The 27517-nt window shown below is 37.3% G+C and overlaps 1 protein-coding gene across 2 annotated transcripts in view; it reads left to right on the top strand.

Moving 5' to 3' along the window:
• Nucleotides 1–4807: 4807 nt before the first annotated feature.
• Nucleotides 4808–27517, top strand: part of LOC124422376 — a 42800-nt gene continuing 20090 nt past the window's right edge. The window contains exons 1-3 of one of the 2 annotated variants that reach the window (XM_046958744.1): nt 4808–5646; nt 5869–6191; nt 6286–6324. The gene's annotated coding sequence lies outside the window, so the exon portion shown is untranslated. Of the gene's footprint in view, nt 5647–5868; nt 6325–25000; nt 25110–27517 lie in introns of both variants that reach the window. The other variant, XM_046958743.1, reaches the window with a different exon arrangement.

The raw sequence follows: 27517 nt of genomic DNA, 5'->3' as shown, positions 1-27517 counted from the left end.
GAAAGAAAGGAAAGAAAGAAAGGAAGAAAGAAATAAAAGAAAGAACTTTCATAAGCCGCTTTGACATTGGGAACAAAAGGCGGAAGATTCGGCCTCATCCGCGGCTGAAGAAGCAAAACAGCTAACCATCCCTTCGCGTATGCTTTCACCACCTACGAACTTCTCTTTTTTATGCTCTCTCTCTCTCTCCTCTCTCTCTTTCTTTTTCTATTTCTTTTTCTCTATCTTTTTCTCTTTTTCTCTCTAGTCCAGAAAGACTACGTCGAGAAGAATATCCCAAGAGAATCCAATCAGTAAGGGGAAGCCTAACCTCGATCCGACCTTCCGTACGAATCTCGAGTACTTCCGTCTTCGACGAATCCTGGATAAGATTTATCAGGGCAGCTTCTCGCAAAATTCGCGAACATTCCGTGCGGAAGCAGCATCAGGATGTCGCGGTAAGAGATTTTCCTCGTAAATACCTTCGATGCGATTACTCCCTACCTTATCTTTCTCATCCACTTTGAATTCTTTCCTTCTTTCGCTTTAAACTCTTCGTGACATTCGACAGCGATCGTTTAGTACGATTTTCTCTCTCTCTCTATCTCTCTGTATTTTTTCTCTTTTTTTTAACGAATAAAAAAGAAAAGATATCTACTATCTATACCGAAAATCATCTATGTCGAAAGTGCGAGAACGTGATTTAAAAAAAAAGAGAGAGAGAGAGAGAGAGAGAGAAATATCTATGTATATTAATGATAACACTTTCGAAGATCATTTCGCAAATTATACGAGGAATTTTCTCGCTCACTTCGAACGATTAGATTTAAATGATTCCATTTCTCTCTCTCTTTTTCTCTCTCTCTCGGTTATATGAACGATTGCAATAGTAGCAGTAGAGGATTCGAATACTAAATCGTGTACCATATTAAAATGTTTTAATGACGGATACTGGGAATTATCAGTAAGCTTACGCTATACATTATGGGCATCCATATCGCTCGATTTTCTGATGATAAGACCATCGGCCCAATCGCTATAATACTCTCTCATTCTCTTTTTCTCTTTTTCTTTCTCCACGTCATCGTCGTCGTTCTTGATTTTCAACTCGGCGTTTCACGGAATCCATATTTCCCAACGAGTGTTCCAGGAGGGTATCCTTTTTTCAAGCCCACGCTTCCAACCCCATCCACACCCTTCCCCATCTACTAAGTTCGAACTCTTCCTCCTTCTTCTCCCCCTCCTTCTCCTCCTTCTCTTTATTATCCTCATCCTCCAACGACGGTATAGCTGCGACTCTACGACGATCGATCGGAGTACCATCGGGAAGAGGCAGCTGCTGACGAAGACGACGTGGCCGTCGAGAGGATCGGAGTCGAACGATGCTTACAAACGGGACGAACGAGAGAGAGTGAGCAAGAGAGATCAATACCGCCATACTACTACCTTCTACTACCTACTATCTACTACACGCTTTCCGACTGACCCTAACCCATAAAACGGAACCCAGAAGTCGTTCTATGCGCAACAGAAACGGATTCTACTCTCCTAGGAAGCTTCATTCGTAAAGATAATGGACCAAAATGGAAGGGACGTGTTGTAGGTATATGTGTGTGTGTGTGTGTGTGTATGTGAGAGAGAGAGAGAGAGAGAAACAGATGGAAAATCTGATCAATTGATTTGTTCGATCCTAATTAACTACAGGTATATTCTAGGTGAAAAGATAACGATTATTCAATTTATTTATATTAAACGAAGATATTCAAATGAAGCAGTACGATGTACGGATATGATAAAAAATAATGAATTTATATCTTCGGTGAAAAATCGAAATAAAAATGATACGTACGTACGTGTGCGATGATACAAAGAAAAAAGACAAAAAATAAAAGAAAAAAAAAAAAAAGAAAACAAAAAAGAGAGATAAATCAGATAATCAAAATAATGAATTTATGCAATAGAGAGAAATAAAAATAAAACATTGTATCAACCTGTACGAAATGATAGGGGGGGGGAAGAGAAAAAATCAATTATAAATATTACATGGTTACTCGAATACAGTATTTGATTAATAAATTCACGGAGATAGATAAACAAAGATAATCAGAAAAAGAGAAAGAGAGAGAAAAAAAGCGCCCACGCAAGAGAAAGAGAGAGAGAGAGAGAGAGAGAGAGAGAGAGAAAATATTTTTTTAAAAACAACCTACGCGTTTCACCTCTTTTTCCGTAATAGAAAATTTTTTCTTTTTAGAAAAAAATTAAAAAGAAAAAGATAGAGAGAGAGAGAGAGAGAAAGAGAGAGAAGTATAGAAAAAGAAGGACACCCCGAACGTTTTTAGATACGTGGAAACGAAACGTGCATAAAGATTCGAACTCGTATCCCGCGTCGCCGTCTCGTTATTGGAATTTAGTTCGAGCGGATTCTCTCGCGCGTATCGCAACGTAGCTGCTGCTACGTTTGTCCTCCTCGTAAATCTTCTTTAAAGGTCGCTCGTGTGTACCGTGGATCGTATTGTGTGCGTGTATACGGTATGTATATATGTATAGGTTTTTTTGTGTATACACGCCAATGTATTTACATACATTTCCATACATACATTTACATCAACGTATAGGTATACATTTTAAATAACGCGCTAATTAATTATTATTTGAACTTCTCCTTTTTTTTTTTTTTTTTTTTTTTTTATTATTTTTAACCTTTTTTTTATTTTCTTTCTTTCGTTTTTTTTTCTTTCATATTTATTTTTTTTCCTTCTTCTGTTTTATTTATTCGTTATCATCACAATTCCATCGACGATAATGATTTATATTTAAAAAGAGAAAGAGAGAGAGAGAGAGAGACAGAAAGGAAGAGAGAAAAAGAGATACGGTTCATCGAGTGAAAAATATTAAATGTAAACGAGTTTTAAAAGAAAAACGAGAAGAAGAAATGTAAGCGTGTGTTTGTGTGTGTATGTATGTGTATATAGTCAAAGTAATCTTTTCCAATAGATAGCTTCTAGAATTCATTAGTGAAGCAAATCAGAAAATGTTCCAATGGGGAGATACTACATTCCAAACAACCTTTCGGTAATAGCTATCGAGCGAATAGAGAAACACCGAAAGAGCAAGGGAGAATAGTTGAGAGTTATTATCTTCTTTCTAACATCGGTGATGTCCGATGGCGAAATAACATTTCATCGCGTGAAGAACGTTTAAAAGAAATAGGATCGAGCCTCGCTAAAGATTTTAACGACCAGCTGCTTATATACGATGCAATCCGGCAAGTGACGAATTTCCAACATTTTCTTTTATCTCGGGAGAACAAGGATGATGGATCTACGTTGATGGTAAATACAAATTGGATGGATCGGATTTAACGTCCTAGCGTTAATCAATTAAACTGATGGATGCTTGTTCTAACGTCGCTATCTGAATTAGTTTTGTTCGTTGGCTTGTATTCGTCAATAAGAGGATTTCTATCCAAGGCTAGTAAAAAGTGAAAGGTTTTCAACGATCAAAATCCATCGACCTAGATACGTGGTTGAGGATTAAAAGTGAAAAAAAAATATATGTACATATATATATATATATATATATATATATATATATATATATATATATATATATATAGAAGGAATGAAAATATCGTGGATTGATAAACAACAGGTTGTTTGCTAACTCGAAAATCATTGTTTTCCCAGAGAAAGTTCGGATTTTATTCTTGCTTCTGAAAAAATTAAATCGATATTCTATCGAGTATCTAATTATCTGTATATATCGGATAATAATTTGTTTCAATTATGGTCTAAAACAAGTTTCTAATAACCGATCACAAATTTTCATCTTTTAAAATATAACAAGAAGATAGATCGATGTATACCTAACGTCGATACTTTATTCTCTAAAATATTCGCAAAAACTAGTTGCTACTAGAAGCTAACTACTCATTTTAGCTTCGTATACTTTTTCTTTACTTTTTCTTTTCTCTCTTTCTTTCTTTCTTTCTTTTTTTTTATTTTCGTTTTCTTGCTACCCTCTTTAAAAATTTATCCACGATTGTACGAAATAAATTTTTAATAAGCCGTACGCTATGCCCCGATGCAATAAAATTTACAAATAACGTACCACCAACACCAACGCTTACACCCTCCATCTCTTTTTATCACATGCAAACAAAACTCGCTCGAGTAGTACGCTCGAATAGGTACTTTTTCTTAGTTTCTCTCTCACGTAAAGCGTGAGATTTTTCCTTCCCGACTAACATTCGTCCTGTTAAAAATTCATTCATTAAGATTAGCTCGAGAGATCGAATTTATCGATTGATCGAAGAATTAAGATAAGAGAAAGGAAAACATAAAAAAAGAGAAAGAGAAAAGAAAAAAAAGTTAGAAATAGAACGATAGAAAGAAAGAGAGAAAGAGAGAAAGAAAATAAGACAAAAAAGGACAAAAAGAGGCAGAAAGAGAAAAAGACGGTATTCTTTCCTTGCGAACTCGTAGCTTTTTCAACAGATAATTCGGACTTTAAATAAGACTCTTTCTCTCTCCCTTGCTCTCTTGCTCTCTTGCTCTCTCTCTCTCTCTCTCTCTCTCTCTCTTTCTTTCTCTCTCTCTCTCCCTTTTTTCTTTCTTCCTTATTTTGCTCTCTTTTTCTTTTACTTCGATAGTAGGACGGTCGAGCCGAGCGATTCTCACGGAAGGAAGAGTACTCGCGGTCGGTCGGCGGTGGAACGCGAGCTACCACCCTCGAGTGGGTGAGTGTATCGAATCGAGGGTCTTCGCAGATTTTCGGCGAGCTTCGTTCGCCCACGGGCTCTCCCGGGCAGCCGGCACGGCTCAGTGTACTGCGTGGCTGCCTGGACCGCAGGCGCCTCCGACCGAGCAAACAGTCTGCGCTTGGCTCTCGGCGCTCTGATCTCGGAGCTCTCTCGCTTGCTCGCTCTCTATCTCTATCTCTCTATCTATCTATCTGTATCTATTCACTGCGTGTCGCTCTGTGAAATCCGTATATTTTCTTACGAACTTTCTTTTTTTGTTTTATTCATATATACATATATCTCTCTTTTTCTCTTTTTCGATTACTGATTTTTTCTACTTCTCTATCTTTTTTTCTCTCCTTCTCTCTCTGTCTCTCTCTCTCTCTCTCTCTCTCTCTCTCTCTTTCTCTATCTATCTATCTCTATATCTTTAATTTTCTCTTATCATATTAAAATATTTGAACGTAAGATTTTTCATTCTCCAAATGGAAGATAAAAGTTTTTCCAATTATCCTTGGAATAATCCTTGGAAAAGAAGATGAGATTGATTTAATCGTCGCTATGACGTCCGAGGAAGATCGTTCAATTTATAAAACGTTAATAGCAACAAGAACAAGAGCAAAAACAACAACGACGACAACGACGATAGAAATAACAGGAACGGTAGCAGTAGCAGCATCAATAATAACAGTAGCAACAGCAAAAGCAGCAGCAACAGTAGCAGCAACAGCAGCAATAGTAGTAACAGCGGCGACAATAGCAACAGTGGCAACAGCAACAGGAGGAAAAATATCAAGGGAAACGATCGCGATAAAGAAAAACGTTTTACGTAGATATTATTCGTAGCATCGAGTGGTGGTGTGAGCTTTTTGCCGGGCTTGTTTCGACTCGCCTACGGAATCTCGAGCAATGACCATCACTTACGAGTTAGTAAGACTCGTCCATCTGACGAGTACGACGAGGCGATAGGAAAAACGTTTCTTTCCTCGTTCCCCGTTTATCTCTTTCTCTCCCCTCTCTCTCAGTGCCCAGGCACTTGTGCCATTATTATTAAAACTAATTCACCTACATATATATATAAATATTTATATATATATATACATATATATATATATATATATATATATATGCATATTGTGTTTGAAAAGGACTTACAATGAAGCAGTACGGATCGTACAGGAGTGATAATACTACGTTGTACATCGCGTTGATTATTTACGCGCTTGGTAGTAGTTACGAAGCGAGTTGTACAACACGCTGTGTTTGTTTGTGGTAAAAAAAAAAAAAAAAAAAAAAAAAGGAACTACAAGACATTGATAAGAGAGGGAGAGAGAAAGAAAAAGAGAGAGAGAGAGAGAGAGAGAGAGAGAGAGAGAGCGAGAGAGAGAGAGAAAAGGAGAACAGCTCTAGAAAGAGGAAGCTACCACCGAACGGAGAGAGGTGAAAAGGTGGGAGAGAAGAAGGAAAAGGGGTGAGAAATACACAGAGAGAGAGAGAGTGAGAGAAAGACAGATAGAAAGAGAAAAGCTGTGGAGAGAGTAATGATCGTGACGACGGTTTTGCAGACAAATGAACACCTCCGCACAGCGTTTGGAATATCCCAAGTAAGTAACGAAGTCTCTCGTTATACGAAACCTACTTTCTCGCGTCGTCAAGGAAAATCCAAAGATATATAAATACATCATCCTACCTTAGACACTACCCTCCCTTCTTCCCTTCCTCCCTCCCTCCCTCCTTCTCTTTTTCCTTATCTTCTTTTTATTCTTAACATCTCTCTCTCTCTCTCTCTCTCTCTCTCTCTCTCTCTCCCTTCTCTCTTTTTTTCTCTTTCTCTGTCAATCTAACACATTTTTTCCCCCAACGATTCTCTCATTTCATTTGGAATAAACGCGCCTAAGGCGTCCTTCGCACAACGTTAAATCACCGAGGGGAACGATGAAAACAAGTAACAATGAATCTTTTGTAATTCCCTTTGACGTTGGACCATAAAAGGAAGAGTTTCTGAGTTTCAACTCTTCCGTAAGTGGGCTAACCTTATGAGATTTTATCTAGCTATAACGGAAGTTATAAAAGTTGACTGTTTCCCTCTTTTCCATTCCTCTCTCTCTCTCTCTTTCTCTCTCTCTCTATCTATCTCTTTCTCTTTCTCTTTTTCTTTCTCTTTCTCTTTCTCTTTCTCTATATAACTATCTATTTATCCATCCATTTTTCTTGCTTTCTCTTTCTCTCTCAGTCGTTCACTTTAATTTCTGATATTCGAGAGCATTCCCACCGTGGAATTTTCAGTAGTCGAGAAAAAACGAGAAAGAATTTTCAACGTCGTCCTTTTTTTTCTAAACGATGATATCTCTTCCTCTGTCTCTCTCTCTCTCTCTCTCTCCCTCGCTCTCTCTTTCTCTGTAAAATATGTTTTCTCTGTCAGTCATCCTTTAGCAAAGAATCGACTAGTTCGAAGAATGTAATTTCTTCTATTCAAAACTGACTGTGACTTATCATCTTGTGATAATAGATGTATACCATAGTAACAACGCTTTTCATCGAATGATTCATCGATGTTACGATTATACGATATCGTTCGTGTAGGAAACCTCTTTGGAAAGCACTACTACGTTGCTCGACTAGCCAGAGCGCATTTGGCGCGAAATCCGACGTGCGGTTGGCATCGGACCCACCAATGGCGTGCGTCCTCAAGCGCACTGGATCGTGCTTAACGAGCATTTCTCACCGAAACTCGTTCGGCAAAAGTCCTTGCTTTCTTGACTAACTAGGCCGCGTTTAAAATGACCTTTCTTTTTCTCTTTTTTTTCTCTCTCTCTCTCTCTCTCGTTCTCTCTCGCTCTCTTTTCATTTTTATCGCGAGGTTACACTTCGAAAAGGGTATTAACCGTGCGGAAAGATCAAAGCCTAGTTGTAAACTCGTCAAACAAGTCGTTAGTTTCCAACACTTTGAGAAAATAAAATCGATAAACGTCGACAATCTTTTGCTCAATGTCCTAATAATACGTTCTACGATTGCCCGATCAAAGTCGCAATATTTTTTTTTTTCTTCCACTTTCTCCTGTTCTTTTTCCCTTATTTCTCCCTTTTCTTCTTTTTTTTTCTTTTCAAAACGATCGCAATTCCTATTCATAGGATTGACGACGAAGGGTACCAGAAAAGAAAAAAAAAAGGAAAAAAGAGAGAAAGATCAAATTTGTAGTCTAAATGTTATTTTGGCGAGCCTTCATAACGTTTCGATGCATTAGCATTTTTATGGGGGTCCATAGTTGCTGGTTGGCTGCTTCTATTTGTACTTGAATATATATATATATATATATATATATATATATATATATATGTGTGTAGTATCTATATAAGCAACGAGTTAGAGACACCAAGGGGGAAACACCGAAAACGGAATTCAAAGGAGAAGAAGTAGAAGGAAAAAGAGGAGAAAGAGGAGGAAGAGGAGAAGGAGGAGGAGGATGAGGAGGAGGAGAAAGAAAAGGAGAAGAAGGAGGAATGGTGTGAAAGGAGAATGACACGATATGTAGGTGTCAGTGTGGGAAAGCAGAAAGGAGCTGAGTAGGGGAAATAGTGGGAGTAGGCAGAAAAGTAGGAGGAGAATGAGTAGGATAAGGAGAAAGAGAAGGAAGAGGTGCGGGGTTTGGGGGTGATGGGAGAGCGGGTGGAAGAGGTCACAAATGGTAGCAGGGAATCAGGTGGGAAACAATGGATAAGGGAGAAAGGAAAGTAGGTGTAGGAGGAAGAGGGCGAATGTAACCGCTCTTATTTCTTCTCGCTGCCACCGCGGCCCGACCCGGAAACAAAAGACGATCCGACATCAAACATTCAAATTAGAAAACTCCCCGTCGTCCGTGGTCCGACCGTGGTCCGGATTATCCCCGGCACACTCTTCTCTCCTCTCATCTTCTCTTCGATCCATCCTCTCTCTCTCTCTCTCTCTCTCTCTCTTTCTCTTTCGCTCACGCGTGTGCTAAACCACGATCCCCTACTTTTCCAAGGCCGCGAGAGCTCACCTCCCACCTACCTCTACCCTTTCCTCTCCTCCCGACCCCTACACCCACATACAAAGCGCATACCAACTCATATTCGATCGTAATTCTACGATCGATCAAACAACTTCTATCTTCCGTACTTATACGAAATACGAGATCCTGCGTTTACCATAATACCGAAGGAACATTGCGAAGAAGTAGATGAAGAGGAAAGCTACTTCTTCATATAGAAAAGCAAAATGGATCGAAACTAAGGAAGAGAAATTGAGAGAAAGATGGTGAAATAGAAAGAGAGGTAGAGACAGAGAGAGAGAGAGAGAGAGAGAGGTTTCTCTCTGTCGTTTATTTTCTGAAAGTACCTGCCACTTTAATAAGGAACAGCTTCCACGAATTCAGGCTTTCCTCCTTGGAATTCAGAGGATTCCTCGAATAACGTAGATATCCTTGCCTTTTGCGAAAACCATATACATATCTCCATCCGGATGTATTCCCATATACCTATATCTATATTTACAGTTGGTAAGTATTGAAAATTTAGAGTCGACTGCAATAAATATATATATATATATATATATATATATATATATATATATATTATACACATATATATATATACACATTTATACATAATTGATTACCAACACGAATTAAAGTTTAAATGTGGATCGTTATTCGCTGTTTAAATTTGATTGAATTTTTGCTCGTCGATCCGTAAACTTTGCGAATCATTATTAACGATATACTTATACATGCATTATACATAATATATGCATATATTACATATACCTATACATACGTATATTTAATTAAAATTCAGTATAAATATACGCGCACATATACACACACACATCATATATGTATATGTATATGTATATATATATATATATATGTATATATATATATATATATTTATATATATATATATACGCACTAAGTTATACAAAGTATATAATATAATTTTAGCAATAACTCGACATACTCTAATTTCTATTCCTTTCGAGAGAACTCAACGAACGTGAACGGAATGAACGATTGCTAACAGATACGATTTATAATGTACGCTTTGACGATACTAGCCCACAGTTATATCTGATTACGATGTGATATACGATAGAGAAAGCCACGAGAGCAAACGTAGCTTAACTAATATTGGCTCGGTCGTGTGTAACGCCCAAACGAAGATCCTCGGCCAACATTTAAAGTCGAAAGCTATTCAAACATCGATTCCCTGAGTTCGTTCGTTCATTCCTACGTTCGTTCGTTCATTCGTTCGTCCATCCATTCGTTTGTTCGATGCCACGAAGGAGAAAGAAGACCCTAGATTTTCATTTTTCTTTTTATTCTCAAAAGTGAGAATCAATTACGTTGCATTTATTAAGAACGCTTACGAAAATAAACTTTCTACCTTTCTCTCTGTCCCTCTCATATTCTCTCTTTCTTTTTTCTTTTTCCCTTTCTCTTTCTCTTTCTCACTCATTTAACTTCTCTCAACCTACTTCTTTCCAGTCGCTTAAGTTCCCCTAGAAAGCGCAATTTCGTCAAGTAATCAAAAGTGTTTGCCCGTTAATCCTTAAACGTAATATTTTAATCCATTCGATCAAAGAAATTTGTTTTAAGGGAAAGCAGCAAAAGAGAGGAACCGTGAAGTAAAGAGAAGGGGAAGAGCAATGGGAGATTGAGGGGGCGGGGTCGAGGGCGAGGAGTAAAGGGAATAGTAGAATGTAAATGTTGTATATACGAGATGAAAACGACTTTGCCACTTTCGCGCTTAGCAAGACGTTAATTAGTTCCGTTGCAACGTGCCTTCGTGGTCCACTGAAATTAAAGAAAGAAAAACAATGAGAAAGAGCAAAAGAAAGAGAGAGAGAGAGAGAGAGAGAGAGAGAGAGAGAGAGAGAAAGAGAGAACAGGAACGGAGAAGAGAAATAAGAAAAGAGATGAAACAAAATAAAAAAGAAAGAAATCACCCACGTATACGCATTAGTAGTTCCTTCGAGAGTCTGGAACGAAACCAACAGGGGAAACTCGTCTTATGAACATGGAATGAAAATATTGCAAATTTCTAGAAACGTAGTAGTCGGGGCTCGAAGAAGATTATGTGGTTTCGATGAAAGAAGATGATAAAAAGGAGAGAGGGAGAGAAAAAAAAAATAGAAGGAAAGAAAGAAAGAAGGAAAAGAAGAGAGATAGGAAGAGAAAGATAGAGAGAGGGAAGATTCTCTTCTTGAACGAATAGGAGGGCGTCGTTCAGCCGATCGTACGGTTATCATTTGCAGAGTAGTGCTATTAGCATAATGTAATTCCTTTTTTCCCCAGGACACCTGTCGATGCCATTATTCGATCCTCGCGGCGAAAGAATATTGATATTTCCGTAATCGAGTAGATACGGGCCGGCGTGTTGGTTGGCATGTTGTTTAAAAAAAAAAAATATTAAAAGCAATATATTTTCCGAAGCGAGTGTTACTATAGTAAAAGTAATACAAGGAAATCTCATGTTTCCTCTATTCTCTTTTCTCCTTCTTTCTCTTTTACTTCTTCTCTTTTCTCTTTTCTTTTATATTCCCTGTCTCTACTATTCCCGTTAATTCTACAAGTTTTTCTACTTGGCCGGTCCAAAAAGAGATAAAGGTAATAGAGAGAAAAAGGGATCTTTTTACACCAAGAACTTTGTAAATCCGATCGATGTTTTTATTTGAATTATCAACGTTACTTTTCTTTTTTTTCTTTTTTGTTTCACTCGATTATACGGCAATAACATTTTATTGAAACTTTATCAGTAATTTTATCGAAATCATTAAGTGCACAAACTGCCAAACGACCATTTGCAAATTTCCATTGATCAGGTTCGTTATCTTCATTTTTCCTAAGCTTTTCTTAATATCCGTGAAGGAGAAAAAATGAAAGAAAGAAAGAAAGAAGGGAAAGAAAGAAAGAAAGAAAGAAAGATAGTATTTCTTCAGAATGAAACGTCCAAAAGAAATACTCTTAGTAAAGATCCTATCGCAATCTCTCCCTTACCCAAACCATCCCGTCCCCCTTCGTTACTCTTTCATTCGAATTATCGGTTTGGCAAAGCTTCCTTTTTCTTTCTCGATTCTTCCATTCGAATTATCGGCCTCGATTCGTTTTCCCTCCTCGCGGCTGAACGCGGTGAATTGCTTCTCGCTGCTTACCGTACATTTAATTCCATTTCCCCGCGATTTCGTGGCATCTCTGTTCGATTCCCTTTTCGGTAATGCTTTATCTTTAAAAGAGAAAAAAAAAAATAATAAAATGAAAGAAAGAAATAAAAGAAGAAAAAAAAAAGATAGTAACGAAAGCGTCTTAAAGCGGAAGGAAGGTAGGAAGGAAGAAAGTTAAGGAAAGAAGAAAAGAAGAAAAAAAGATAAGGGAAAAGGAAAAAGGGAAGGAGCCATCGAAAAAGGTAAAATTATTGCTACGGCAATGATTGAGTTTTCTCAAACGAAATAGAAAAATCTCGTTAAAAAAAGAAATCAAAGAAAAGAAATAAATAAGAAGAAAAAGATCTAAGTACGTCTACGGGTTTCTTATGCATCTTGATTTGCTCTTTCCACAGTTTACTATGGCTTCATGAAAAAGAAAGATTTTTATTATTTTTCCAATATACGAAAGCTGTTTTCTCTCTCTCTCTCTCTCTCTCTCTCTCTCTCTCTTTCTGCCTCTGTCCCCCTCCCCTTCTCTCTTTCTCTCTCTCTCCCCCTTCCTTCTCTCGTAAGGCATGCTGTTTCAGGTTGGCAACCCATCCACAGCCGTTCTACACACCGAACATCGACCAAAGTGGCCGAGCTGGTGGTGCCGTTAATCCAATTTCTCGGATTAATTAAACGCCGAGTCGGGGTCTCGTTAAACTACTTCGTTCTCGAATATCGACGGTGTCGTTTTTGGCGTCGAGCTAGCGCCACCAGCTCATTCGTTGCACGCGCCTGAAATCGACCGATTCAAAGTATCTAAGTACTTATGTACTTATATATGTATATGTATTTGTCCTCTCTCTTTCTCTCTCCTCCCCCCTCTCTCTCTCTCTTTCTCATAAATATTTCTCTGACGCATCGATAAATATCTAAGGATAAGAACATTCTAAATTTCCTCAGGAGATTTACCTACTTTCATTACTTTCTATTCATTTATCAATATTATATGTTTTCAAATACGTACATCTAACGAAATACATTTCACAAACTTCTCAAATATTATAATTTCATTAAGTAGTAAACTCGTAGGAAGTCCTTCAATTTACATATTTGAATAGACGCAATAACGTCGCTTATTATGACTATGCAAGCAACAATGGATGAATAAAGTTTGAGAATCTCTGATTTAATGACGAGAAGTTCAACTATATCGTTCGATGATACCAAATATTTCTCTCACTCTCTCTCTCTCTCTCTCTTTCATACACACACTCTTTCTTTCTCTCTCTTACCCTCTCACTTCAACTATCAAAGATTCAATTTGTTACTCGTTGATTCAACGTGCCTCTAGAACGCTATAGTAGTTTTCCTCGAACGACTGTAATTCCTCGAGTTAAGGTAGAAGCGGAGGTTAGAATTACCGAACGAAGAGGAGAACTTTGCTTGCTGCGGTACGTTCAATAAAGAGGGACAGAGAGAGAGAGAGAGAGAAAGAGAGAGAGACTTTTGGGGGGTAACTTTACTCGTATATTATGGCCGCCACGGTGTAATTGATTTTGCGCGATCGCATTAGACCGAAGGTGCATTTCGAGTCGGGAAGCGCGATATTATCACCGCCGACGTTCTAACTCTATTGTCGTTCGCGGAAATTGACGAAGTGGTGTCGTTATTAGCATGAATATTAATGCGAAATGTCAGCCAACTAGGTAACATCATGTTTGCAACTACATATACATAGAAATACGTAAACAGAGATAGATACAGGGATACACACATAGAATACGGAATGAAATATATACAGTTTTATTACGATAAGAGAAATCTTTCAATATCTTTAATAGAACTTTTTCATTCTGGTCGAACGACCATCGACGACGAAGAGAGAAACGAGAAAGCTTTTCGAATATGTCGTGAAAAAGGGGACAGAGGCCGGAGGGTGTTGGTGGGTGTTATACAGAAGTAGGAGGAAATGGGTGGCTAAGGGATGGGAAATGGGGACTAGAAGTAGATCCGTAAAATCGGACTTCTCTAAGAAACTAAGATTCTTTTTCTTTTATGTCGAGACGACGATCGTGAATTTATGTTTTCGATACGTTTAACGGTCTACTGAAAAGTTTCACGAGAAAGTATTAAATATCGGCCGAAAAGTTTTTCTAAGAACTAACGAACGAACGAACAAACGAAAGGAAGAAAGAAAGAACGAACGAACAAAACTTGTAAGGAAGGGTTCACTCTGGTCATGAAAAAAAGTTTAATTACGTAGCTCGATTCACCATATTGCTCCTTCCGCGAGAGAACATCGTTTGCTTTTGAACCGAGAAAGTATCCATCCAACGTCGAGGGAGATATTAAAATCTATTCGCGATAGCGTTGTTTGTCGGTAAATAAAACGAAAAACCGGATTTAATCCGAGCAATTTCACGAATCTCGCGTTCGACCCTGACCAACTTCGCTCGATATTCCCGTAAAAGACAGAAAAAAGAGGAAACAACAACGAGAAAACAAAACAAAACAAAGAAAAAACAAAACAAAAAAAAAAGGAAAACAAATCGGGGGAAAAAACGAAAAGAAAAGAAAGGAAGAAAGATGTTTCTACGTAGATTTGAAAAAGAATAGAATGAAGAAAGGAAGGAAGCAAGGATGGAAAGAATATTATACAGTATATACGGGACTGGTCACATTTTTCGGGCGTACTCTATAAGCCCTGTTATAACCGTGCCCATCCATATTTGATAAGACCACGTGTCCTTGTTCACCGACCCCATATTTTCCTCCTTCGAAGGTGATACAACTTTTCCGTACTTTTCGCTATGAACCATCTTTGGCTTTTACTTTAAACTTTTGCCCTCGTCCTGTCGTGCTATTCCTCTCTTTCTCTTTCTCTCTCTCTCTCTCTCTCTCTCACACACACACACACACACATACACACACACACATACGTACAGTTTTCCTTCTTCCATAATTTTTTTTCTTTTCATCTTCTCATCACCGAGATCACACTATCCCTTATACAACACTTCGATAAAATGAGACAAAATTATAGAATGATAAAGAAAGAAATAATATTTGACTTTTTTCCCAAAGAAAATGTCAAATTATCTAGAATCTATTGTATAATCGGGGGAAAAAAAGAAAAGACATCAATATATTTTATGAAAGCTTAGTCGAAATCTCATATTGAAGATATCGCGTTTTCCCTTCATCGTAAAAAAAGAAATATATATATATATATATATACATTTTATACACATACATCTATATAGTAGATACATCGTTAGTGCATTACAGGGTCAGTACCTTCGTAATCCTTTGGTAAGTTCGTAAATGTTAACAGGTTTTATATAACTTTCGGTAGTGGTTAAGAGAGAGATAGAGAAACAGTGAGAGAGAGAGAGAGAGAGAGAGAGAGAGAGAAAGTAGGATGGTAGGATGGACCTTCGGAGTTATCCCCAAAAACCCATTCTGTCGTCCCTTGTGTCGCGCGAACTCTCACTGCGCTCAGGATTACTAGCACGAAGAACTTGGAGGGAACGTCTCGAAGTCTCGTTTCGAATAAATAACGGCCAAAATCCGAATGACTCTTGACCTGAAACATAGACTTCCTTTCCAACAGAAACAGATACATATACATACATACGTACATACATACATACACACATAGACATCTAGACACATGGATAAATAGATACATAGACACACACACACACAAATATGCATATGTATACACATAGACATATTTTATATATATGCAGTACTCTAAAAAGAGAGGGGGAGAGAGAGAGAGAGAGAAAGAGAGAGATAGGATATTGGAACGTTAAGGCCGACCGAACGAGAAGATACAAGGAGAGACGAAGAGGAATAATGCGGAGAAACGCTTGCCACTGACTCGGGATTGCGTTTGACGACTCGCTTTGACGCGATCCTCATCCTCCTTCATCCTTCTCTTTCACTTCCTCCTCCTCCTCTTCCTCCTCTTTCTCCTCCTTCACGACTATACAACGTTCCGAGATTTACTCTGGGTACAACCCTTTGTCTTTCGTTTATCGTATGCCCGACGACGACGACGGCGACGATGACAACTACTATGATGATTACTACAACGAATGCTACTCTTGCCGGTGTCACTTCACATTTCCTTCACGAATAATTTTAAAAGCATTCCCAACTAAGATCGTAATCGTTGTCCTCCATTAAAATCCTCTTGGATAGATCGGAAATCTGAACGTGTTTCGGATAATACACGATTACTCGTCGAATTTTCATTTATTCTTTACTCACCATAAAGTGTATATATATATATGTATATATATATATATATAAAATAAATTGAAAGAAAAAAGAAATACATAATCCTCGTGGAAATCTCTCTCAAGCGACCGGTGTCCACTTCTACATTCGCGTTCACGAATAATAATCGGTAAATTCTCTCTTTCTCTCTTTCTCTCTCTCTCCCTCATTGCTCCTTTTTCCTCTCTTTCTCTCACTTTTACTCCTATTGGTAATTAAATTTTATTGGTATCAAATTCAATACCACGAAATTCACTCGTAAATCGATACGATTTAAACGTTACACTTGACGAATTTTGCTATTTCTCCACCGATATCCCTTCTCTCTCTCTCCCTTCCTCCTATCCTTCCTCCATCCCTTTCCTTTACATAGTTCCCGAGGTAACTTTCCTGACATACTCTCACCGCGTTCCCTTAACGTTAATATTAGTTTCCGAAGGATTTAGCGAGGAAATCGCACGCTCGGGGCTCCTTCAACCGAACCGTGATTCCCGTTATTCGATGCGTACGTTCCGCAACGCTGCTATTTACCGCGCGAATAATTAATTACCGAGCAAATATATTCAACCTTTGGCTGTAAGCAACATCCCTTTATATCTCTCTCTCTCTCTCTCTCTCTCACTCTCTCATTCGTTTGTTTAAAAAAATTATTTTCCTACGTGCATTCAATTGCATTCAATTGCATTAATAATATGGATTATTACATTCCTTTGAATGAAAAATAATAAAAAAAAAAAGAGAAAAAAAAAAAGAAAATATTAAAATATTACATACAAAACCGATTGTATATTTATGTTTAATTCGTAACTAATGTTTAATCCACTGTAATTATATCTTTTTTAATTTAATATCATAAAGCTCGTGTTTGGATAAATGTTTTTTCTTTATCATTTCTTCTTCTTCTTTTTCTTTTTTTTTTCTTTTCTTTCCTATTTGTTGTTGTTATTGTTGTTATCGTTGAGAAAATACAAAGATATAAAGTCTGAATTTTACAAACGAATAGAAGAAGAACCTCGGCACATGTACAAAATATAGAGCGTGAATGAAAAGGTGCTGCCGGCAGCCATGCAAATAGTATCGACAAGCCGTGACACGTTGGTATTGGCAATATTAGTAGGAAGATTTCAAGGTACACGAGAAAAAGAGAGAAAGAGAAAGAAAAAAAGAAGGAGAGAGAGAGAGAGAAAAAGAGAGAGAAAGAGAGAAAGAGTTTTTGTCTCATCCTGAGAATGCATACCTATACATAACATATATTTATATATATATATATATATATATATATATATATATATATATATATGGATATATATATAGATATATATATATATATGGATATATATATATATATTTTATATATATTTTATATTTATATATAATCTATGTTTTAAAGCTATCGAATATCATCCCTTCTATCGAATTTTCTCTTCTTACTTTCGAACCTTCGTTGTCTTTTAGGAAAGCTGAGAACACCTTTTTCTTCATCTACCTCATTATTTTCTTCATCTTAGTAAATCAACACTAATTAACGTTTCATTAAACTTTCTTCATTCTTCGATAGAAACTTTCAAAGTGCTATAATTATCAAGATTTTTCTAAACATTGATTCTTGCGATATTGACCAATTTTCTTTTAGAATAATATAAAAAAGAGTAATATAAAAAGAAAAAAGAGAGAGAAAGAGAGAGAGAGAGAGAGAGAGAGAGAGAAAGAAAGAGAAGGAATAAATGAAAAAAGAAAAAGAAAAGGAAAGGGGGAAAAAAAGAAGGAAAAGAAGAAATAGATGCAAAAAGAGAATTTTGCTAGTAAAATGTGATTGATCTTATACGTGAAAAAAACGTAACGTGAAAAAAAAAATTATGGAACAGATTTGCATTCGATGGATAAGAGAAGAAAAACGTGAGAAGAAGGAAAGAATATAAGGGGAAGAAAAAAGTCTACGAGACCAATGGATTCTCATTCCCAATGAAAATGAGATTCAGCGTTGCGTGCATTACCGTCCGCTTCGCGTCTCCCGGTAGAAGTTTTACGGTGCTTTAAAGTTTGCGGCTTCTTCTATCACGTCGTATTTCGTCCGAGTTTTCAACCTCGTCGTCTCTACTACTATTGCTACTACTACTACCATTGCGACCATCAGTACTATCACCACCACCACCACCACTACCACCACTACTATCCCAGTGTCACCTTTACCAAACTACTACCGACTACTACTACTACTACTACTATTATTCCAGCACTCATGTAACATTGAAAATTGGTCCGAAAAGTTGCGGACCGCGTTACGAAGTTATAACGATAATGTTCTATAGTGTTCGCACTTAAATCGCTACAATTATGTCACGTTTAAATCCTTGAACAGTAAAATCCTTCGTCATCGTTCTACGTGAATAAGAGGCTGAAAATAATATTATACACGACTGATATCCATGACGTTCATTTACTTAAACTGTACTTGCCCGAGGAATGAATTTGAAACGTCTCCATTGTGATTTGCCGAAAGATGTGCCACGTTAGGTGGCCGAAATAAACGAAAGAACGAAAGAACGGAACCAAGCAAGCAAGCAACGGAAGTGAAGCAAACAAGCAAAGAGAGGAAAAACTTTTGGCACAGCAACAAAAATATTGCTTTCACGTTGACGCTTGACGTTTTTCTCTTTCTTCTTCTCTTTCGTTATTTCTCTCTCTCTCTCTCTCTCTTTCTTTCTTCCTTTCTTTCTCAACCACCGGTGGTGACTTGCCACCGGGCATTGGAATCCTTTTTTAGTATGCCAGCGTCTCAACGAATCTACCCCTTGTTTCGAAATCTTTGATGGAAGATATTTCATTCAAGCCACCTACGTGTAGATACATACACGTAGATACAAGCCACCTCCTACATCTAGATGTATGTACTTACGTATGTGTGTGTGTGTGTGTATTTGTAACTACATTCATAAAAACTTTTCACATTGAAGAGAATGTATATTTTTCCTCTTGAAGAGAGAATTGCTAATTACAGTGCATGTCTATATAACAAAAACGAAAGAGAGAGAGAGAAAAAGATTTGTCTCGTGAGGATTAAATATAGACAAGAGAAAAATAAAGAAAAAAAAAGAAGAAGAAGAAAAAGAAAGAGGGCAAGAAATAAGAAGCATGTCCGACAGAACGTTAATTTTGCCTCTTCGATTGGTCGCTTTAATTTCGTCACGTTCGAACCAGGAGACATTACTTTTCCATTATATTAGTCGGACTCTCTCTCTCTCTCTCTCTTTCTCTCTCTCTCTCTCTCTTCAACTTTACTCTTGCCTTTATTCTTCTTCTTCTCGCTTTTCTTACTTTTCCATTTTATTGACAGAGACTTCTAGTTTAGGAAGAAATAAAAAAAAGAAAAAGAAAAAGAAAAAGAGAAAGGAAGAGAAAAAAAGAAAGAACGAAAAATAAGAAGAATAAGGGTTGAAGTTACTCTTGAACGCGAACGATAAGGAATAAAAAAAAAAAAAAAAAGAAAAAAAGAAAGAACGGAAGGGAAAAAAATGAAAAGGTACTGGAAACGTAGGCACTTTTTGCTCGACTAATTGTGCGATTAATTGGAAGAACAAATTGTCTTGAAGAACGACGATAGAAGTAGTCGTGAGACTATTTGATGTAATTTATAGATAAGATCAGAGAGACGAGGATGGATGGATAGATAGATAGATAGATAGATAGATAGATAGATAGATAGATAGATTGATATATAGACAGATAGATAAATAGATAGATGAAAAGATATAAGATAGATAAATAGATGGATAGATAGATAGATATGGATAGATAGGTAGTATGCTCGATAGAAGGGGAAGCTCTTTTAAATTATCGTCGTTACGAGTTGGGTCATATAAATCGACATCTCTTTCGAATTTCTTCTATCTCCTCCTACTTCTTCTTCTTCTTCTTCGTTTTCTTTTTCTTTATAAAAGTGAGCACAAAGGGATAGCATTTTATGGAGTCCCACGAAAGCAAGTACCTATTGCGATAGTCATCGAAACGGGGTATCGTTGCTCGTTAGATTATCTTCTCCTTTGTCCATTCGTTTCTTAAGTCGTGCGATTAAGAGCTCGGATAATATAAAGGACCGACGAAAGGAATCCAAACGAGTTCTTCAAATCGAGATGAAGGAAGAAAGAAAGGAAGAAAGGAAGGAAGGTAATGCATCTGAAAAGAAAAAGAGAAAGAGAAAGTAAACGAAATGTAATAGAAAGAGAGAGAGAGAGAGAGAGAGAGAGAGAGAAAGAGAGAGAGGGTCCATTGCAAAAGAACTTTTCACGAATCGTCAATACTTACTGCATTGCAGTCACCAAAGTCGCCTATTTTCTTCCTACAGGATGCTACGACGTGGAAAACGAATGCCTCTGATAATTAAACCTTTGCCTGTAGAAAAGCATGTTTTACAGGAGGATAGATAGACAGAGAGAGAGACAGAGAGAGAGAGAGAGAGAGAAGAAAATCCAATGCGAACGTTTTTGCACCCACGTAATTTTGATTAATAGCAAGTGGAAAATGAAACTTGCATTTCCCTTGCTTTACGTCCTAGAGAGCATCGAAACATAAAATGTACGGCAGGTAGACCTTCGAAATTCGTTATACGATCTCATAGTTTTTCTACAAGTTTCTTCTCTTGTCCACTTTTCTAGTCTCACTATCCGACTATTCTCTCATCTCTAAAAACTTCCCATCCTCTTCTCACTATTCCATCCAGTTTTTCTCATCGAGGAACGAAATTACCCTTTTCCTTCTCTATGATATCCTTTATCTCGTGGAAAAGAGAACGAATAAAAAATCGCCCTTCATGAGCGAGAATATCTTTTCCCCCGTTTGAAACGTCGGAGTTGTAACGAGGTTGCTCATTATTTCGTATGGCGCATTTCATTAAAAAACTTTTACGTCGGCGCGCGAAAAAAAGGACTCTTCCGAAAGAGCGTGCGTGGATGGTCCATCAGGAAGAGAGAGAAAGAAAGAGAGAGATAAAGAGAAAAAAAGAAAGAAAAATAGTAATAGAAAGACAAGAATATTATATATATATATATATATATATATATATTTATTTATTTATTATATATATAAAAAGAGAAAGAGAGAAAGAGAGGAAATGTCAAAAACATAATATAAATATCGCACTCGATATCGAACACCTAACTTCCGATACATAAGCTTACACGATTATAAATAATCGGCTTTGTTTCTGTCATATCTATCGCGAAAATGTTTTGTTACCTGAGAAAATAATACCTCACTAATGATTTAGATAGATAGATACATAGAAATAGAATGCACGCATATGTATACACACGTCTCAGCGTTAATACGCATGTCGTTATAAATCAGAAACTTATTTGTTTGCCATTATTAAATCCCGAAAAGGTAATCCGAAACCTGCAGCTTCGAAGAGAAACGATAAAAGAGATAACGAAAGAGAGAATGAGTGAAAGAGAGAATGCTTGTGAGTGTGTTCGCGCGTGTACACTTTGCTTCGTTAAACCGATAAAGCGTCGTCTATAATCCGATACGTCAAACGCATTTAAACCGCTCACTCGCCGTGACGGCCGTTCGGCTCAACGACATAACGCTTATATCTATGGTCCAATCATTGGCCACTATTTAGACATAACCCAAATATAATGCGCCAGATTGAATTTCGCTAATCAAATTTTCATCTCGTTGACCGCAACTACAAAAGCATAAACGTCGCTCTGACTTTTATTGTCTCTGGTTTGATACGCCCAAATATTCATCGTGTTCTCTTTCTCGTCAAAAAAGAAAAAAAGAAAGGAAAAAAGAAAAAAAAGAAGAAAAAAGTAAGAAAAAAAATGAATAGAAAAAAAAGAACACAAAATGTCTAAAATAATCGAAAGATCGATTCTTGACGTACTATCTATTAGAATATTTTGAAAGCATATATATTATATACATATATTATATTATATATATTATATATATATATATATATTATATACAAAGAGAGAGAGAGAGAGAGAGAAAGAGAGAAAGAAATAAAAAAGATAGATAAATTTTCAAAAGCATTTTTCTCCAACAGAAATAATTATTGGACGAAAAAACAAAAATAAAAAACAAGGGAAAAAAAAATAATTCCACGATTTCGAAATTTTCATTGTACGTAGATATAGATATAAATATATATATATATATATATATATATATATATATATATATGTATGTATGTATATATATATTATATGAAAAAAAATGCAGAAATAAAAAATGATAGAAAATTCGATTTTATAACGACGAGGGAGAGAAAGAAAAAAAGAGTGAGAGGGAGAGTGTGAGAGGAATAAAGAAGCAGTATCGTAGAATAATTTATAATAAACACCGCTTCAAATTCATGAAGAATATTTCAACGAGAAGATCATACATAATTAATAAGTCGCTTGACTAGACACTACTGTTAGATGAGAAAGAACGTTTCGAAGAGACGAGGAGATTAGACAAGGCTGATCGTTTAACTTCTCCAAACGATTCTTATCTTATTCTCTTTCTTTCTTCTTTGTATATATATATATATATATATATATATATATATATATATATATTTATTTATTTATTTATTTATTTTTTTATCGGCCAATAAAAACACCATAAAATAGCTAACGAACGACAAGGAGATATTTGAAAACCAGATACGGTGGAATAAGGGGGGGTAGGTGGGCGGAGGGGTGATAAAAAGGAGAGATTATGTTTTATATCGATTTTTTATATCAAGGATATAAACCTTTTAAATGACAATAATAGAAACGATATGCAATAATTTTTCGCAAATTACCTATGGATGAGTTTAGATACATATTCTTTTAGTATTTATTCGAAGGTAGCGGAAAGAGAACGGTGGTGGTTCTTTCCACGGGGGAGAGATCGATCCGCTCGCGGGATATATCCTAGAGGCAGATGGTTTCGATGGTCGTTAGTCGGTCGAGAGCTCTACAGTGAAAACTTTCTCTATCATCGAACATCCAAGTCCTTCTCTCCAGTGAATTCTCCTTTTTTTTCTTTCTTTTTCTTTTTCTTTTTTTTTGCTCTTCTATTTTTTTCTCCTCCCCATCTTTTCATACTCCTACTAAAGTTAGTGCCATGAGGAACGAACGAACGAACGAACGAACGAACGAACGAACGAACGAACGAACGAACGAACGAACGAACGACCGAACGAACGAAAGAACGAACGAACGAATGAACGAATGAACGAACTCTGTCACTGTCTCTCTGTCGCTGTGTCTGTCTCTGTTTCTGTCTCACATACTGATCTTTCTCTCCTTGCTATTTTGTCTGTCTATCTAGCAGTGTTCGTTACGTTTTTTAACGATCGATTTTTAAAACAGCGAATGCTCACGAAATTTTTTTTCAACCTCTCCTTGTGTGTCCATTCGAGCCAACAGCGCCACACTATTTTAACGGGCCAACTATTATCAACAATGACCTCGGTGGGGTACGAAAAACGAAAAGTCGATAAACACGGGAAAATATGAAAGATAAAAGAAAGGGGGAGAAAGAGAGAGAGAGAGAGAGAGATAGAGAGAGAGAGAGAAAGAGAGAGAGAGAGAGAAAGAGAGAGAAAGAGAAAGAAAAAAGAGAGAAAGTGAAAAGGATAAAGAAAGAGAGAAAGAGAGATATCGAATCATCCTATCGCCCGACGAAATTTTCGAAATATCAAACATTGTAAAGCGAGCTTGAACTCTGCTTTATCGCGCGTACATTTCCCCTAATAATTTAATTTATTACACGAACGAGCCGTTACTGTACAACTTGTAGCATCGTTACGAGGAACAAGCAAAGAGAAATAGAAAGAGAAAAGAGAGAAAGAGAGAGAGAGAGAGAGAGAGAGAGAGAGAGAGAGAGAGAATGAATAAGAGAAAGGGAGACGGATAACGCACCCAAGTTAAAACTTTCGTCGTACTTTTTACATTCGTTATCGAGTTTCCGCACGTTGCTTCCGCGCGGCGAAATGCTTCTCGTTCGATATTTAGCATTAACTTTCTTCGTTCGTTTCGTTCTTTGTCCTACGCGGCAGCGACTAATTCAACAAAATATATCGTCGGAAATGTTCTCCTCTCTCTCTCTCTCTTTCTCTTTCTTTCTTTCGTAACCAGAGGAAAACCGACGTTACGGCGAAACCGTGTCGGTCGTTCCAAAGCGGCAACGACATAGCGAAAAAAATAAAATTAAAGTACTTTTTGTCCTTCCGTTAAAATAAAAAGAGAGAGAGAGAGAGAGAGAGAAACAGAGAGTAAGAGAGACGATGCACCGATAGAGACGGAAAAAAGAAAGAAAAAAATAAAAAAAGAGAGAAAAAGAAAGAGCGAGAGAGAGAAAGAGAAAGAACATTTTCCTCTTGGTTGTCGATGGTGAAACAGAAAGAAGGAGAAAAAGAAAAAGAAAGGGTATAACATCGGGAATAAAGGTAGTACTACTACCATTATAACTACTACTACTACTACTACTACTACTATTACTAATACGACTACTATTACTAATACGACTACTATTACTACTACTATTTCTATTACACTATGGGGTGTATTCGTACGATCGATGAACGGCAAAATATCCGAAGTTGGTTGCTTTTGAGGCCTCGTTAATTCGTCCGAAAAGCCTAGATACGAAAAGTTTGTCCTCCTTTGACGTCCCTGTATGCTTTTATTTTCTTTTCGCTTGCCCACTACTTTTCTATCCTTTATCAATCCACGAAAAATGTATGTACTCTCTCTCTCTCTCTCTCTCTCTCTCTCTCTCTCTCTCTCTTTCTCACTCTCTCTCTATCTATCTATCTTTTTATTCCTTTTCATTTTTATTTCTTCTTCGTCTTCTTCAAGATAGGTAGCTGCATTCATCGAACTACTAACAGAGACTCTCGATATCGTCTTCCTCTGGGCGAAAGAAGAATAGTCGTCCATGTCGAGCAAGGACCACTTCGTAAAAATGGTAAAAGAAGAAAATCGCGATATATAACGTCGGTATAATCAGATATGGACGCTGAGATAGATCGGTTTTATCGCGGACACGTTATAGTGTACGAGTTCAGTGAAAAATGTTGTCAAGATTTACGAGCACCGTGACGGTTCTTCGAATTTCGCTTGAATCATAAATAAATGTATAAAAAAAAATATATATATATATATAAACATATATCCTACTACATGTACATGAGAAAAAATGATTGAGAAATAGGAAAGAAACATAGTGGGAAGGGAAATCATGTACATACATGCATACATACGTAGATCGTGTCTCGTAGTCGGTCACTTGAAAAGTTGGAAACATTAAGTTAACCAGACACGACGATCGAAAGCGACAAAAATGTCGGCTAAAAGGGAATAAATTCGTAGCCGTAACGTCTCGACTATGAAGGACGCATCGTCCTTTAGTGCCGCTTCGTGAATAAGTGGAGCGCGGGATAAAAGCAAAGTTGGTAAGTGTATAATTAACAGGCGCGCGAGAACGTTAAGCGAGTTCAAACTCGAGAGAGTATTCAAGAGATGAGAGGAGGTGACGAAAGTGGGATAGGTACATCTTATGAACACCTGGGACAAGTTGGTCCTTAGGTGTAACGTCACAAAACTGTCATCAAGAGATAAAGAAAGAAATAAAGAGAGAGAAAGAGAAATAGAAAGAGAAATAGATAGATAGATAGATAGATAGATAGATAGAGAGAGAGAGAAAGAGAGAGAGAGAGAGAGAGAGAATGAAGAAAGAAAAACGAAAATCACATTTAATGCCTTTTTAAATTGTATCACCTCCGACGATGATAAAATTACTGCCATTGCTTTTCTTTTTTTTTTCTTTTCATAGAGTAACAACATTAACAAAGACCATTGTCCTTTCCTTTGGCTCTTTTTCTCTTTCAATTTCCTTTCGATCATTCCCCTTTTCTATACCCATCTACAAAGCTCTCAACGAAATTCCACACGTGTCTCTAATCCAGGCGACCTATCGTCTAACCAACGCTTCGTAAAATCTAGCAACGTTCTCTCGGCACTCTCTACAAGATAATACCCTACACGTTCTCTATCCTATAACGCTCTCCGATAAGCACCGACGATAATAACGATAATAACGTTCACCGAGTTACGCGGGTTAGATAGAAAAGGGAAGACAATATCTTGCATCTAATAGGGACTCGGATCTAGCTAATATCCAGAATGGCGAAATAATCTAAAAGTGACCAAATATCAAAAAACATTCGAAATGGAATGTCGTACTGACTATGGTTCACTGCAATAGAGAAAAATGTTCGAAACTTGTTCACTCAGCATTTTGTGTATCCAAAAAGAAGCCTAATGTCGTTTGAGTAGACTAGAGTAGCGCAGTGAAGAGAAGAGAAGAGAAGAGTAGAGAAGAGCAGAGGATCGTTTCGTGTCGAGGAAAGGGAAAAGACGAGTGAATGTGACGCGGAGAAAAATTCTATGACGGGCTACATATCCAGCCTCTCCCTTTTCTCTCTCTATCTCTCTCTCTCTCTCTCTCTCTCTCTCTCTCTCTCTCTCTTTCTCTTTCTCTCTCTCTTTTTAACTCCCTTTCTCTCCTTTCGTCTCTTCGCTCGGTTTCTCGCCCATTCCATCAGGCAACCGGCGTTACCAGACGTCTACATTGCCCGACGACGTCGCCGTCGTTCACGGAAATGCTACGCTGAAAAAAGCTTTCTCTTTCGCGAAGGAAAAGAGCCGTACCTACTAGGGGATGGAGAAGGGACTTTTGAAAACGTGTATTAGAGAGAGAGAGAGAGAGAGAGAAAGGGGTTGAGTAACGCGGTTCGTGGTTTAGAAGGATGAAAGTGAAAAGAGAAGGGATAGGAGAAACGATATGATGCAGGCCACGTTAGTGAAATTCGCGAGCGATTCTCCGCGAAAAGCGTGACACCACCACGACCAACACTAACACCACCACCACCACCACCACTACCACCACCATCTCGGCCACCACCACCACCAACTCCGCCATCACTACCTTTAAAACTATCACCACTACCATCAACAATCGACGACGACGACAATGACGACGACTAGTAGCTCTAGCCTATATTTCATCGGGGGATCTACTTTTTACAAATATTTCTTCCGTTTTATATTTTTCTCTGTCTCTTTCCTCTCGTCCATTCTCGTATATCTCGAAGTAAGTGATTTTTATCACACGGTCTATGAAGTTGAATGTTCGTTTGTCAAAACAAAAGATAAAAATTCTCTTTTGGTAGTTCTCTGATATATAATACTTCTTTTTTCTCCTTTTCTCTTTTTATTCTTCTTTTCTTTTATTTTAATTTTTTGGATAATCGCGTTGCGATCAAAAGGAGAGACAAAAAGAAAAAGAAGATAAAAGGAAAAGAGGAAAAAAGA

The sequence above is a fragment of the Vespa crabro genome, chromosome 2, assembly GCF_910589235.1.
Source record: "Vespa crabro chromosome 2, iyVesCrab1.2, whole genome shotgun sequence".
In the NCBI taxonomy this organism is placed as follows: Eukaryota; Metazoa; Arthropoda; class Insecta; order Hymenoptera; family Vespidae; genus Vespa; species Vespa crabro.
This window is presented reverse-complemented; position numbering and strand designations above follow the sequence as displayed.